Below are 14885 nucleotides of genomic sequence, written 5' to 3'. Positions count from 1 at the left end.
ATTTTTTAACTTGCTTTCTCTTTTGGTTCTGCTTTTGGTGTGCTTAAGGAGTCCTAAATCCCCCTTTCACTGGCTGTTTCTTATGATACATTACATTTCATCAGTGAAGTGTTGATGGATATCCCTTCCATCAAGTCTAAACTGGATCCAAGTCTGCTTCCAATCCCTCCAGGATCTAGTTTGTTCTGTAGGGGTCTCATCAAGGATTTGAGGTTGGAGATCCATCCATGTTGGCCTGTAAGACTGGTAAACTTTCAAATAACCATTGAGAGAGCACTACTTTACTAGGGTTTACTTCTGCCAGCAATATGATGTTTACAATGGAGCACAGTTCTAAGAAGAGTTCCCCAAATGAACATAAAGGACACCCTTGTTTGATCAAATAATGCAAGGAAAAAAAAAACGAAAAAAAAAAAAGTATGGCCAAAGGATTGCCAAATTTTTGTAACACATCAAAATTTAGAGTGAGAGGCTTCACCGGCCGGGTTGAGTTCTCTCTCATGTCATAAACCATCCAATCTGCATGTCTGTGCTTCTGAGCCCTGAAAGCCTCCCTCTTTAGAGATGATTCTCATGTGTACTTCTCCTCTTTATCTCACACTCTTCCCCTTTCTCTCGCCTTTTTGTTCTCTGGCTGTACCTGCAGCGGCTATCAGAGAACCAAAAGTTGAGCACTTCCCACAAAATATTTATCACTAAGCCTGTTTCCGTAGTCAAAGGAGAGGGGGAAAAAAGAGAAGGAAACTATAACAATGTAAACGTATTCCATAAACCCACTTCCTTGCACAGAAAAGCTTATTCCTAGGCTCAAAAGCACCTCAATTCTACTCATTCGATCTCCAACGAATAGTTAAGCAGCTAACAACAATGCTACAAAATGAAACCTCCATTTAAACCAAACATACCAATGAATATGGAAATTCCTCAAAAATAAGGAAATTTCAGTGTCGCGAGAGCAAGTTGGTTAGAGCTGAAGACCTGCAGGGCAAAAGAAATGCAGAAAGTAAAAAAGTTGGAAAAATTCCATAGTTTAAATATAAAATTGTAAGATTAATGATTTACTAATGCGGCAGGAACAATAAAAAACAGCAGAAACAACAGCAATCCACCAACAAGAAGCAGTACATATCAATTGTGAGGGAGAAGTCCTGTGAATTCTCAGCCTTCACAAAACCAAAAACCACTTGATGCTTGAACAATTCAATTATTTTCACCAAAAAAAAATCAATTTTTATATTCCATTTCCATTTGTCTTGTCTAAAACTCGAAAGAAATGATACTGATCGGTAAATCTGGAATTATTTTAGTGAGAACACTAATACCTGGTCCGGACACAGCTAATTTAGATTGAACAAAACAAAAAAGAAATATAGAAGGTTCACAGCAAAAAGAAAGTAGAAAAGAATGATAAACACTGATCGCTAAATCTGGAATTGTTTAAAAGAGCATACTAATTCCTGGTCTGGATACAGCTAATTTAGACTGAACAAAACCAAAAGGAAATATATAGAAGGTTCTCAAAAAAGAAGAAAGAAAGAAAAAAAGACAGAGAGGATCAAGTGTATGTAAATTCCAGATCCATACAAAGGTAATATATCATAGGAAACGAATTAGAAAGGTAGAAGACCGCTTCAAACTAGGTAATTTACAGTTAAAATCCTTCATACTTGATAAATTTCACGAAAGCATGTCAAATCCTGATCTGGAACACATAATTCAGATTTGAGGAAAACAAAAGCAGCTAGAAAAACACTCAAGAGTAGGTAATTTGCAACTAAAATCAATCAGTGTATATTTATTTAAAAGAACTTGTCAGATCTTGATCTGAGAACATAAAATTTAGATTGAAGTAAACAAAAGAAGAAGATGGAAGATCACTTCCGAGCAGGCAATCAAAATTAAAATCAATCTATTTCAAACCAGCATGTTGAGTCTTGCTTTGGGGACACAATTCAGATCAGAGTAAACAAATGACATAATATCACTCCACAGCAGGCAATGTAAAACCGTAATCTTTCAGACTCGACAGATAATAAAATAAAACATAAATTCCTAAATTCCATGAACTCTAATATGTGTGTTGCCCCGGGGGGGGGGGGGGGGGGGGGGGGTGGCGCGGGGCCCAAGGGAGAGAGAGAGAGAGAGAGAGAGAGATGACCATACCTTATAGATTGAAATTGTCATCATAAAGATCTGTCATGTCTTCCAGAGACTTTCTTGAACTATCAACAGTGTGGTTCTCTCTTAATAAACCCAAAAGAGTTCACAGTTCAAGAAAGCCTGTGGAGGACATATCCATAATCTTGTTATCATCTCCTCCATTATTCTTCACGTACGTGAAAGTTGTGAACTAGAAAAAGTAATTCAGGCATCAATAATACCTGATATGGAAGCTAGATTGCAGTTCTAATAAAGATCTGTCATGCATGTCTTCCAACGACTTTATTGAGCTATCAACAGTGTTGTTCTTTCATCACAAATCCAAACAAGTTCACGGTTCAATAATATCTGTGGAAGACATATCCATAATCTTGTTATTATCTCCTCCATCATTCTTCACATATAAGCGAAAATTCTTACTAGAGAGAGGGAAAGTAATTTTTTTGGAAAGTACCTATAAGATTGTAAAGCTTGTTGAATAGTTTAACAGACCACTACCTTTTGTAAAAGTTTTTTATTGCTTTTTTATATTTTTCTTTCTTGTAAATTTTTTATAAATAGCTTTTGTAAATTTCATTTTTCTAATAAAAGCTGGGTGGCTTTGCCTCTCTCTTCATCAAGAAAAAAAAAGAAAGAGAGAGAGAGAGAGAGAGAAAGGGAAAGTAATTCAAATATCAGCAATACCGAAGATGGATGGTAGGTTGAAATACATGAAACAATCTGCAATTCCTTCCAACGACTTCCTGAAACCAAGTTCTTCACAGTTCAAGAAATTCAGGAAAGCCACTTGTCATCATCTCCTCCATCATTCTTCACACAAAGCCAAAAATTGTTGAATTGCAGGGAGAGGAATGGAGATATCACTAATACTTGATCTCGAAGCTAGATTGAAATTCTCACAAAAGCCGAAGACATGCCCTTAATATTGGTATGACCTCCAATGATTCTCTAAATAATTGTTTGGAGAGAGAGAGGGGGGGGGGGGGGGGGGGGGGGGGGGGGGGACCAAGAACTCACTACTTCCTGAAGTAGAAGCTAATGTGGAATTCTCGAAAAGATTTGTCATCTTTTCCAGCGGCTTTGTTGAACAGTCAACGGTAAGTATGTTTCATCCCTAATCTTCTTTCCCATGCTTTTTTTTTCTTTTCCGGGAAAGACGGAATAAGAGCTGAAACCTAAATGAGTTCACCGTTCGAAAAAGCGTGGAAAACATGCTGAGAATCTTGTGATCACTCCTTCATAATACCTCACATGCAAACAAGAATTGTTGAAATAAGGTGGCTAACACAGACAGATAACTAAATCCAAAAAAAAAAAAAAACTCACCAAAAAATCATAAGATCACAAAGACAGAAGCCCATAATATCGAAATCCACACACTAATCATCATCAAAATTAAGCAAAAGAAAACATATGCGAGAAGAAACAACAGCAACATAAGACAAGAAAATGAAAGGTAATAGATCGAAAACAACTGAAAAAAGAAACCTGGATCTAACCTCGTTTGCTGTAATCAAATGATAACCATATATAGAACTAGTGAAAAAAACAATACAACAGTAGATCTACAGAGACAAAAAAAAAATCTAGGGAGACTGCAATAAAACCAAAACCAAAAGCAAGCGAAGAAAACAGCCACCACAGCTTTATCATCAAAAAAAAGAAAGAAAAAAAAGAAAACAGTCACCACAGAGAGAAAAGGAGAGCGGGGGAGAGGAAGGAGAGATATAAAGAGAAGTACGATAAGAGCGAGGCCCACCCAGGACTTTAAATATATGTAGAAAACTAACAAAAACCGGACGCAGGAACCGCGGGAACCGGCGACGTCCGGTGCCGTAACCGAAAGAGATTCGTCCGTGCGAGAAACGTTCCCAATTCCCTCCACCACACGTGCGTGTGGTCAATGCCCATGCGACGCGCGTCCTCTTCCATCCGCCGTACGCGACGATTCCCGAGGATGAGAGTGAGAGGAAACGAGAGGCTCTCGCGTTCTGTCCGCGTCCTCCGTATCTGTTCGCCGGGTTGCTCGCATTCGCACGCGCTCTCGAGTGACTGCGCGCGTGCGTGCCCCGCTCCATCCACTTGCGGGTACGCCAAGGGGTCAAGATTTCGTTGATTTCTATGGCGGGACGCCGCAGTCTATTTCACGTCTATCATTTTAGCCAGTATACATGCATGCATCATATCCTGCGGTAGGCCATGGGTTTAGAGTGTCAATTAAATTAAAGTTAGCAGTATACTCCAAAAATATCATTAACCTGAGTGCAGTTAACTTATTTAGCTTCTCAAAATAATTTTTTCATGCTTGGATATATATTGCATCAATTTAGAAGAGTAATTTTGAAATTTTAGATTAGTTGTTGGTACTTATATTTGTTTTTAAACAAGTGAAAACTCTATGAAGTCAAATTACTGAATAATATTTATCCTGCAAAAGAGGAAAATAAAAAAGAATTTATGTCAATTAAAATTTTATTTCTATTAAAGTTATGCAGGAGTAAAGTATATCCTAAAATAGATGTGGCAATTATCTAGTGCTTCATCCTTTATTTGCAATGTACATATCTCTAGAATATCCTAGATATCTTTCACTTAGAAATTAGTGGATGTATATGGTGGTTTCCTCATATTGGAGAGGTAGATGGACTTACAACACATATATAAGAGTGTAAATACATCCGGCAATGCCAAAAAACAGTCCATCTCTAAGTTCCTACGGGAAATCACTAGTGGTTGCCCATAAATAACCAGAAAAGTGATGAATGTCGAGGAGCAAGGGTGAGCATCTGAGTAAGGTTAAGGCAGCTTGTATACTCATTTATCAATATTTAGGCATACACACTCAATATAACCACAAAGCAAATTTGCCATTATTTCGTTTCTTCTTTATTCATTTGCACCATACAAATTGTTAACATTCTCGGACATTTTACTAAAAAACTATGTTTATTTCACAAACAAATCTAAATAAACTTTACGAATTTAGATTAGTAATATAATTTTCTCGTTGCTCAAATAACAAAGCAATAAAGAAGAACAATTTTGGAGTTTCAAGTTAGCTTAGGAAGCACCTACCGATACTTATTCTTCATTGAGTTAAAATTCTTTCTTAGGAAATGGTTGAATCGTTGAATAAAGTTATGCTAGAAATAAACAAATACTAAGTAGATGTGGCAATTCACCATTGCTTATTCATTCATTAGCAATGTACAGATGGCTAGGATATCTTTAATATTTTCCACTCAGAAAAAAATAATCAGCAAATATGGTGGTTCCCAATATCCTTTCATCCTAAGAGGTTGCTAGTATATTTTAGATATATGAACTCAATAAAACTATTCAATGAATGTGACAATTTCCTTTTACTTCATTTATTTACACCATATGGAATGCTATTATCATATCTTAGACATTTCACTAAAAAACCCTATTTAGTCACAAAGAAATTTGAATAATTTGGATAAAGTTTGATTATTTGGATTAGAATTTTTTTTCGTACTTGAATAACATTGCAAACAAGGGCAATTTTGTTAGGTTAGCGGAAAAGTTAGTTGGTGGTACTTAACTATGTTTATATAAAGTTAACTACTTAGATGGAGGTGTCAAATCATTGAATAGTTTTACTTCGTCAAAGAGGAGTAAAGAGATGAGGAACATATGCAAGTTAAAGTTTTATTCCTAATGAATTTATGCAAGTGAAACAAACCCTAACTAGATGTGGCAATTCAATTCTAGTTATTCTTTTTTAGTAGCACTATAAAAGTCGCTAGCATATCTAGATACTTTCCAAACTACAGTAAACAAATATGGTGGTTTTGCATTGCTTCATCCATCTGTAGGACAAAGGCTGATAGTGTATCTTAGATATATACACTCAATAAAATCACTCAACAAATGTTGTAGTTTTTCATTACATGTTTATTCATTTTCACCAAGCATATTACTAACATAGCTTAGAGAGTTCACGGAAAAATACCCTCAAACAGATGTAATCACTCCCCATTGTTCCATATATTAACCGGCAATGGATCATTTGCAGCCCTAGTTGAAGGAAAAATCCTACAAGTAGTGTAGAGGATTTTGGTAGGCCATGAAAGTCTTTGTTAGATTCTCTTTTCATTTAACCATCCAACCTAGCTGTAGAGACTTTTCAATCTCATTGACACCATGCAGTCACAACTCCAAGTGATTCCTTAAGAAAAAGTTTTGCACTAATTATTTCTGCATTCATAAATATTCAAAAGAAATAAATTGTAACTTCAAAAAAAATTTCGAAACAACATTTCCTAATGAAATTAGCAATCTTCTACTGCCTCCATTATAAACTAGGGTGCTTGGAAGAGCCCGTGAAGGAAGAAAGAGATCAGTGTCAGGATTAAAACATCTCGAAACTCAATCCCTACATACGCCATTCGTAACTCATATTTTCGAACCAATCATGTCCATATCGGAAAGATTGCCCTAAAACATCCCTAAGGTCCATGTAGGAGGCCATAACTCTCTATCAGCAGTTTTTATTTGCTAGCCATGGTAATAAAAACCACCATCATAAACTCTACTCACGAGCTTAGATTGAAATGGTATCCCCAATATTTGAGTGACAATTGGGATAAGAGTCATCCCCATCCAGCTTTCGTTAGCAAAATGTTTTGAGTCAAGAAATCATGATACATTTGCATTGGTCATGCAGTGTCATCTCATGGTTATGTATCATTAATGCTAGTCCAAAGCTTACTGATATGCACAGGTGAAACAACATGTTTGAAGACTACAATCATGTACATTTGTCACTCTCTCACCTAACAAGACCAATTATAATAATGAGTCAATGATGATGTAAACATATATGTCAAGTAAGAACAGTTACAAAAATGAATAAATGATGGTTAAGATCAGTTAAAAAAAAACAATGGTGCGAACATATATATATATATATATATATATATATATATATATATATATATATATATATATATATATATAGAGAGAGAGAGAGAGAGAGAGAGAGAGAGAGAGAGATGTATGTATGTATGGATGTATGTATGTATGTATGTATGTATGTTTGTATGTGCATATATTTTTGTGTGTGTGTGTATATAGATAGATAGATATAGATATAGATATAGATAGATAGATAGATAGATAGATAGATAGATAGATAGATATATGTACACACACACATACAGACACACAGACATACATACATACATACACACACACACACACATACATACATACAGACAGACAGACACACATACATACATACATGCATACATATATACATACATACATACATACATACATGTATGTAGAAGTAAGATAGGTTAAGAAAGTAGTGAGAAAAACATATATGTCAAATAACTCCATATGGAAGGAGGCACTAGCACATGCTAAAACTGGCAAATTTGCATGCCCTTTCTACCAAAGAATGTGAGCAGGTCTAGTTTTTGCATGCTATCATTCAAAATAACAGCCCTATAATTCAAGAAAGTGAACACCTTTTAAGATTTGGTAATCACTAAAATCCCTCATGAAGTGACTCCAAAAAAAGTCGCAATTATTTCTATCCCTAACTTTCCCATTCAAGCTCTACTATATTTATTAAAAACTTCTGAGATTGAATCCTACTTCCAATGGACCTTCTTCCAAAAGATGTCTCTATATGTAATACATCTGAAGGTCTCTGCATGCAAATCACTGGGATCTTTGTTCATGGGACAGACGTCGGTTGTGAGTATTTTTTAAGCACTTTTTTCTCTCCTTTTCTAAAAGCCACATACGTCCACCTCCCTTTCATGCCTTGTGTGCTTGTGAGTCTGTAAAGTCCCCTCCTACATAGGATTCCCATGAGTTTCTTCTTTCCTTTCCCCATATTCTTCCTTTGTACCTTTCTCTTTCTGATATTTCCTCTGCCTGCCCAGTGCTGCTCTTCCAAAAGCTGAGCACTTCCTCATTACTGCTAAAGAATAATTCATATAATCCGCCAATAGCCATTCACTTCTTATTTTATTTTGGAAATGAAAGAAAATTTTTTTTTGAAGAAAATCCTATAACCATCAATTTCCAATTTTCGTGACCAGTTCCATGCACTGAAATACGTATTTCCAGGCCCATTCATGCACAGAAAAGTATACCGTCACCAATATTTCCATAAAGATTTTGAAAAGAAATATCTCTGTAAATAGAAGCATATCATAACATCTATTGTGGATACTGATAAACTGGAAAAAAAAAATGCTAGCCAGATGAATACTACTCCGATATAAAGGAGAAGATGATCATTAAGCACTTGCTTGTTGCATCATCTGAGCAGATAATGGTGCAAGACTATAATGTATCAAAAACTCACTGCTTTCCACAATATAATTGAATGAATCTTTTCCTTTTCTTTTCTTTTTTCTTTGTGAGAAAATAGTGGGTTGCAATTTGAAGGATCTTTACTGTGTACAACACTCATTGTTTGATTACAAGGAGATTGTGGCCAGATAATAAGCTCAGCCTTTGGTAACTTTAGTGACAATTCCTGAAAATTCTGTCGATTGGTGGGTTAAGATTAATACCACCAGGTCACTACCTTCTTCCCCCCCTCTATTTTGTTCTTTAATGGGACAAATGGAGGCTCAAACTATTCAAAGTTTTCAGAACCCTAATCAGATAAACTCTGCTTTAGTCAAGCATAAAACAATTAATACCATTTCTCTGCAAATTTCGGAAACATTAAAATTAAATAAACGAAAATTTTCTTGAAATTAAAAAGCCTTCCAGGATAAATGAAATGTGGAGAATAACTGACCAAAATACAAACCAATTCCCTATAAATTGCCTTTGCACCAGGAAATCTAGAATACAGCTGCAAGAATTTGGAAAGGAGGTGTAGGCAATTACCAATTATATGAGGAGTGGAATTCGAAGACCTGTTATGTTTTCCCATGCCTTGTACTAACTGATCTGCCCCTTTCTTCCTTTTTCTTGAAACTTTCCTTGCAAAACAAGCGCATAAAGAAGAAATCCAAACAAGCGCATAGTTCAAGAAAGCTCTGGGGAAAACATATCGATAATCTCATTATGTCCTTGTTCAACAAAGAAAAATTGAGCAAATGGGTAGGAAAAGGAGACTAAAATCTAAGAAAAATTAAGCTAAAAAGATAAAGAAGATAAGGTGTGGGCATGGTACAATAAAAGGTAATTAATCGCACAGAACGAAATGAATTCAAAAAGGAAATTTGAATGCTGAACAGGTATTTAAATAATTATAAGAAACCGAGGAGTAAATCCGTTGCCAAACGAGAAGAAAAATTTAATATATAGAATTATGTTATCGAATTAGTGAAGAATTGGAAGAGAGATTTGAAGGGCAGGTATAGGAAATTTAAAAATTAATGGAAAATAAAAGGCGAAATGAGCAAAGGAGGAAGGAAAACAGAGGCGAAGAAGGAAGGCCGAAGGGAAGAAAAAAAGAAGAGCAGACTTTCGTGAGTGGAAAAACCGTCCTACCCGGGTTTTACTTGAGAAAGGAAGCAACCAAAAAGGGGAGTCGGAAAAACCGGCGACTCCATCTCCGAGTACCGCAACCGGTCCAGATGCCCTTTACACGTGCCTTCTGCGAATATTGTTCCGACGCGTGCCCTTTCCATGTCGTGCGCGGTGGTTCCCGAAGCTGGATGGTCCAGGGCGGCCGGGTTCAGCGAACCGCTACCTGGCTCCTGTGGGTCGTCCATCGCGGATTGGACGGCCGTCCCGCCCTTTCCGGGCTCGCCTCCACGTCCACCGCCCCGCCCGCCGGATTAACCGCCGAACGGTTGCCACAAAAAGAATCTTCGAACGTGAGGCTTTAAAAAGACCGAATTAAAACGGAACCCACGTCTTACTTTGGTGGGCCCTGCTTGAGTCTTTAGTCTTGCAAGTCAATTGCTTCGGTGTCTTTGTGTTTCCTCGTTGATACTTTGGTAAAAGCGTCTTCTGGTGCACCGGATTCTTCCAGAATAAGTGGGGGACTGCGGTAGGAGCCACGGAAAGGAAGGGGCAGACTGGCGATGGGGCCCGGTGGTTACCGCCGGATGCCTTTGTTTGATGGGACCCGGTCACGTAGCAATGTTCTTCCTCTTCCAACGGAAGCAGGGTGTAACTAGCCGCTCCCCTAATTTAGGAAGACTGGCGCTTCACATACCTAAAAGAGTTTTTTACATAAATATTTTTTTAAATATCAAATTTTACATGAATATCCTTCAATTTACATATATACCTTCGTCAAATACTTGTTTTGTCGTATCCATTGATGTTATCTAACGACGTTAAAAAATTAATAGTTTCAAATTAAAATAACTAAAATACTCTTAATAGATAGACATACAAATAGATCGAAAAGAAGATGGAGCAATAGCATAATTTTAAAATTTTATTTTATTTTAATTAATATAAATATATATTTTTAAAATCATTAGAACAAGTGTTATATTACGGGCATTTGTACAATAATAAAGTTTTACGAGGGTATACATGTAAATATCAATTTTGGAAGGATATTTATACATAATTCGATATTTTTAGAAGGGTATCCATGTAAAAAATCCTACCTAAAAACGCTTATAAACACATCTAAAATGGGTTAGTATTAGTATAAATGGTTGGAAAAGGATTCAATTAATCTAGAAGGGTAGGGACAAATGGGGGGAGTTTTCCATATTCTAGTTTTACGTGGGATGAGAGGATTATTGGTGTTGTTATAGATATTTTTTTCCTAAATCACACTAAAAAATGGTAAAAAAATTTAATTGTGAATCATAACATGTTTCAATTTTTCCTAGGGTGTTATATACACCTTTTTTTACCTCAAGAAATGGAGGTGGCACAGAAGGATGCTGGTTTTGAGAGTTATGTAAGTTATCGTTCTTTCAGTTTGACAATAATTGTAGCGCAAAGCCGCCATTTGATCATTAGATGTTCGTTTTGAAATCTATGTCAATGGATAAATGATGGAGTTTGAAGTGCTTTGAGATATCAAAGTTCTGCTTTGAATCGTTTTTTTCGGGTGAAAGAATCAGCTTGGTTAGGCTTTGAGATGCTAGTTTTCGCATGGGTTAGTTTTCCCCTGCAACAATAAGACTGTGACAGTGGTGATCATCCCTTACTACCACCATGAACCTTTGAGATTGGTGATCATTAGCTTACTACCGCTATGTATCCATCATGGACCACACCATAGATCAAGGACAATTAAGATGGAAAATTAATTAAGGACAACTAAAGCAAGACCTGGTCTAGGCAACCAACGACCATTTCCTTTCCCATTTCGCATCCTGCATAAAAGTCCAGAAATTAAGCCTCATTGTTAGAGCTAGCATGCATACTATCCGCACTATCAAAAATAAAAATACTATTAAATATATAAATATTTTAGTAATCAACTCATGAAATGCCCGATTGAAATGGTCCATTTCCTCATAATGGAATATGGTTGTGTTTCTTATTATCTTTTGGACTCGTTTGGTTTGAGAAGGCAAGTGTAATCAACGAAAAAATATCTTATATTTGGTTGGAATTTTCAATAAAAAAAAATGAAAAAAATAGCTTTTCTACGGACATAAGATTCCTACATTTTATGAAAAAAAAATCTATAGAGAAATAGAATTAAGAGCGTAATGCATATTTTATACAATTTTTTCAAAAAAATAGACGCTCAACCAAACATAAACGACTTTAAAATATGTCACTTTTCCATAATCAACAAAATATGCAAAAACCACATTTTCAAATATTACATACTCAAGCATCCTACCCTTGGGTGTGGCTTCCCTACCTACCGAGCATAGGACAATGTTTATTTCTACTAGAATGGGAGGCAGAGTTGATGCCATTTTTTTTAAAAATTTATTTAAGAAGGTGACTTTCTGTTATAATATTGTCAAAAAATCAAATGTGCATAAGGTATAGGAAATCTAGAGGATGGAATGTAGGCTGCTCCTGCCACACTACGCACGTCTAGAGTTTGTTTACATTATAATAAGATAAACACTATATCAAATTTCTATCTCATAGACAAGTCCATCTACCTTTCTCACATTTTTGTAAATAATTGCAATAAATCTTAGCTTGCGCATTGCAACGATAGCTTCGACATGTTGTGGCTCCATTTCATAATTTTGCACACTTGGTAGGTGTCTCTTTCTAACTAGTAAGGTAATTCTTGTCTCTAGCTGATGTTCTTTATTTTCTTCTTAGAAAGTCAATCCCAATATGTCATGCCATGCACCATTGGATGTGACGATTGCATGGGAGTTCATAGAAGCAGGAGCAGTTAGATGGGTCCCCAGTGTGACATGTACATGTAGAGAATATCTACATAGCAAAGTCGAGACAGACAACATTTAAGATAAGATTGCACATCATTTGTGAATTTCCCCCATGAGTCATAATCCTAAATGTCTTTGTTAAACTTCTTATTAGCAGCCACAAGAGAGTATTGGGCAGTGGATGGGAAAAAATAATAACATATTAAGTTATATCAAACCTACTTCTTTGGATGTATTAGATCTTGACTTGACATAAACGAAATATTAAATCTTACCCAAACTTTGCGTCTTTGCCTTACATGAATAAGAACAAAACGAATATAGTTTTATTTTTTTTAAAAACTATGTAAACAAAAATTTCTGATATAAATAGCAGCATCATGTTGCTTAGTATTTACAACATTATCCATCTCATCAGATATGGATCCTGACGTGGCTACAGGAAGAAAACTGCATTGTTCTGCTAAATTTCTTCTTTTGACGTAAGGCAAGTCCTATGTCCATATCTGGGGATATGTATTGGATGTCATTATTTTCTGAAAAATTATCTGCACGAAGGGAAGCAGTGGAAGCCAAATTAATTGTGGGTTTTTTTTGTTTTTCGAACAATATGTTGATCTGCTGATATGCATATGATCTCAGACCAGCGGAAAAAAATCCCGATCTTTGAAATAGAGCGAAATTATGACAATTATGAACTACTATATATAAAAAATATATAATTTTTTGTTTGTAATTGTTAAAAATTAATGATGGCATATCAGATAGGTTAAAAACTTTTATGGTGGTTATATATCCATCTACATGCCTGGATTTTTAGTGGTGCCTCTTAAATGTAAGAAGAACTGGTCATAGTGTAGTTGAGACCATCAATGGGAAGACTTGTGAGCCAACTTGTCATTTGACAAGGCCTATTGGAAAACTTGGTTAAAATACATCTGGATCTGCCTATTTCTACATAAAATAGGCTAATGGGTCTTAGATTTAGCATTTCGATGTGATGCTACATTGAAGATAGCCTCCGAGTTATCCATCATGATTCCTGAGAAGCACTTTGTGTTGGAGACACCACAGTAACAAGCCACTAAAAGCTTAGATATTTATTGGTTCTTAGTTTGAAGGCAATAAAATGGATTATGATAATTTCTGAGGGTTCCTTGTTATTTGATTGTTATTATTCTACATTAAAATAGCTGATATTCAGCAAATAAGGGCCTTCAAATGCGATAAATCGCAAATTTTCGAATCTGGATATACTTTTCATGAACAAGCTAGTAGATGAAGAAGAGGGTCATATTCTCTATTTTCTGATTATGAGCAACTTTTTTATAAAAAGATTAGTATATTATGCAGTGTATTGTGCAGTTTAATTGCCATAATTAAAAAAGCATTCTCAATCACTTCTCCAGTAACTCCTAGAGAACAAATGAGATAAAGGAAGAATAAATTGGCACAATTGGCCATGTTACATCTCCATCTTGCTTCTAGGATTGATAATATTTTATTATCTTTCAGATAGAAGCCATGATCTCAAGGAATCCAAATATCCATCAAACTCACATCATTAATCACATCAGTGACATATTTTCAACAACCTAGTTTTTGTTTATGCATAAGACCAACTTTAATCTCATTGTGGGTGAGCTGTCATTATTTGCTTTTTCTCGTCGTATATTTTACTACATTGCCAATTCACCTCCAAAAATTATTTATTCAATCAAGTTGGTCCGCAAATCAACAACTAGATCCGAGAGAAAAGGTGAAAAAATTGTACCTATGTAGTTCAAAATCTGCTCTCTTTTTTTTCTTCATAATCAGGCAAAGCTAGTGTTTCTTCTGAATCCTTTTCTATTAAGGTTTAGTATTAAGTTTTCAAACATTTTTGTTTTGTCACCTAGAATTATAATCTCCACCATCAATCATTGATTAGGATATTTCCACCGAGAAAGGCAACGAATCAAGATGAAATTTCAGAATTGATATAAGGAAAATGCTCTTTAAACTACAAATTCACAGGCCCTCCTGTCAAGGCTGTTCATCAAGTGCAAGCCAGCAACAAAGATTGGTAGTCTATATATGGTGACATAATTTTGGAAGTATACCATGCGTTGCTATTAACAAAAAGGATAGTAGACTCTAGCTTTCAGTTTCACCTTTTCTTGATCATCACCTAAAACTTAAGGACTTAAAACTTTCATAATTTAAGGAAGATTGATATGTTTTTGATAAAAGAAAAATTAGTATTTGAGCTGCGTATTCTAAAAATGTGCATGAAAATAAGCCAAAATATTGTACTAAAGTGTGGAAGGAGAGCCAAACTTCATCATAGCAACAAATAAGTGAGGTTAATTTGAAACTATAATATCCAGAATTTTCAGCAGGGCTAACTAATGACCTGTCTGGGACTCAAATATTTGGTCTAAAAAAAACGCTACA

General features: G+C 35.6%; 1 protein-coding gene across 8 annotated transcripts in view; it reads right to left on the bottom strand.

Moving 5' to 3' along the window:
* Window positions 1-331: 331 nt before the first annotated feature.
* The window catches only part of LOC103722529 (protein S-acyltransferase 11-like), a 29088-nt gene continuing 14534 nt past the window's right edge, over window positions 332-14885 (bottom strand). The window contains exons 1-5 of one of the 8 annotated variants that reach the window (XR_016396708.1): window positions 3197-3901; window positions 2845-2970; window positions 2382-2508; window positions 2164-2280; window positions 332-978 (exon numbers count right to left, since the gene is read on the bottom strand). The gene's annotated coding sequence lies outside the window, so the exon portion shown is untranslated. Of the gene's footprint in view, window positions 979-2163; window positions 2281-2381; window positions 2509-2844; window positions 3145-3177 lie in introns of those variants that run through there. The other 7 variants (XR_016396709.1, XR_015969471.2, XR_015969472.2 and 4 more) reach the window with 7 other exon arrangements.

The sequence above is a fragment of the Phoenix dactylifera genome, chromosome 10 (genome assembly GCF_051530095.1).
Source record: "Phoenix dactylifera cultivar Ajwa chromosome 10, Ajwa_hap1_PhDact_Kaust_v1.1, whole genome shotgun sequence".
Lineage (NCBI taxonomy): Eukaryota > Viridiplantae > Streptophyta > Magnoliopsida > Arecales > Arecaceae > Phoenix > Phoenix dactylifera.
Note: the sequence above shows the minus strand (reverse complement) of the source record. Positions and strands in the feature narration are given on the sequence as shown.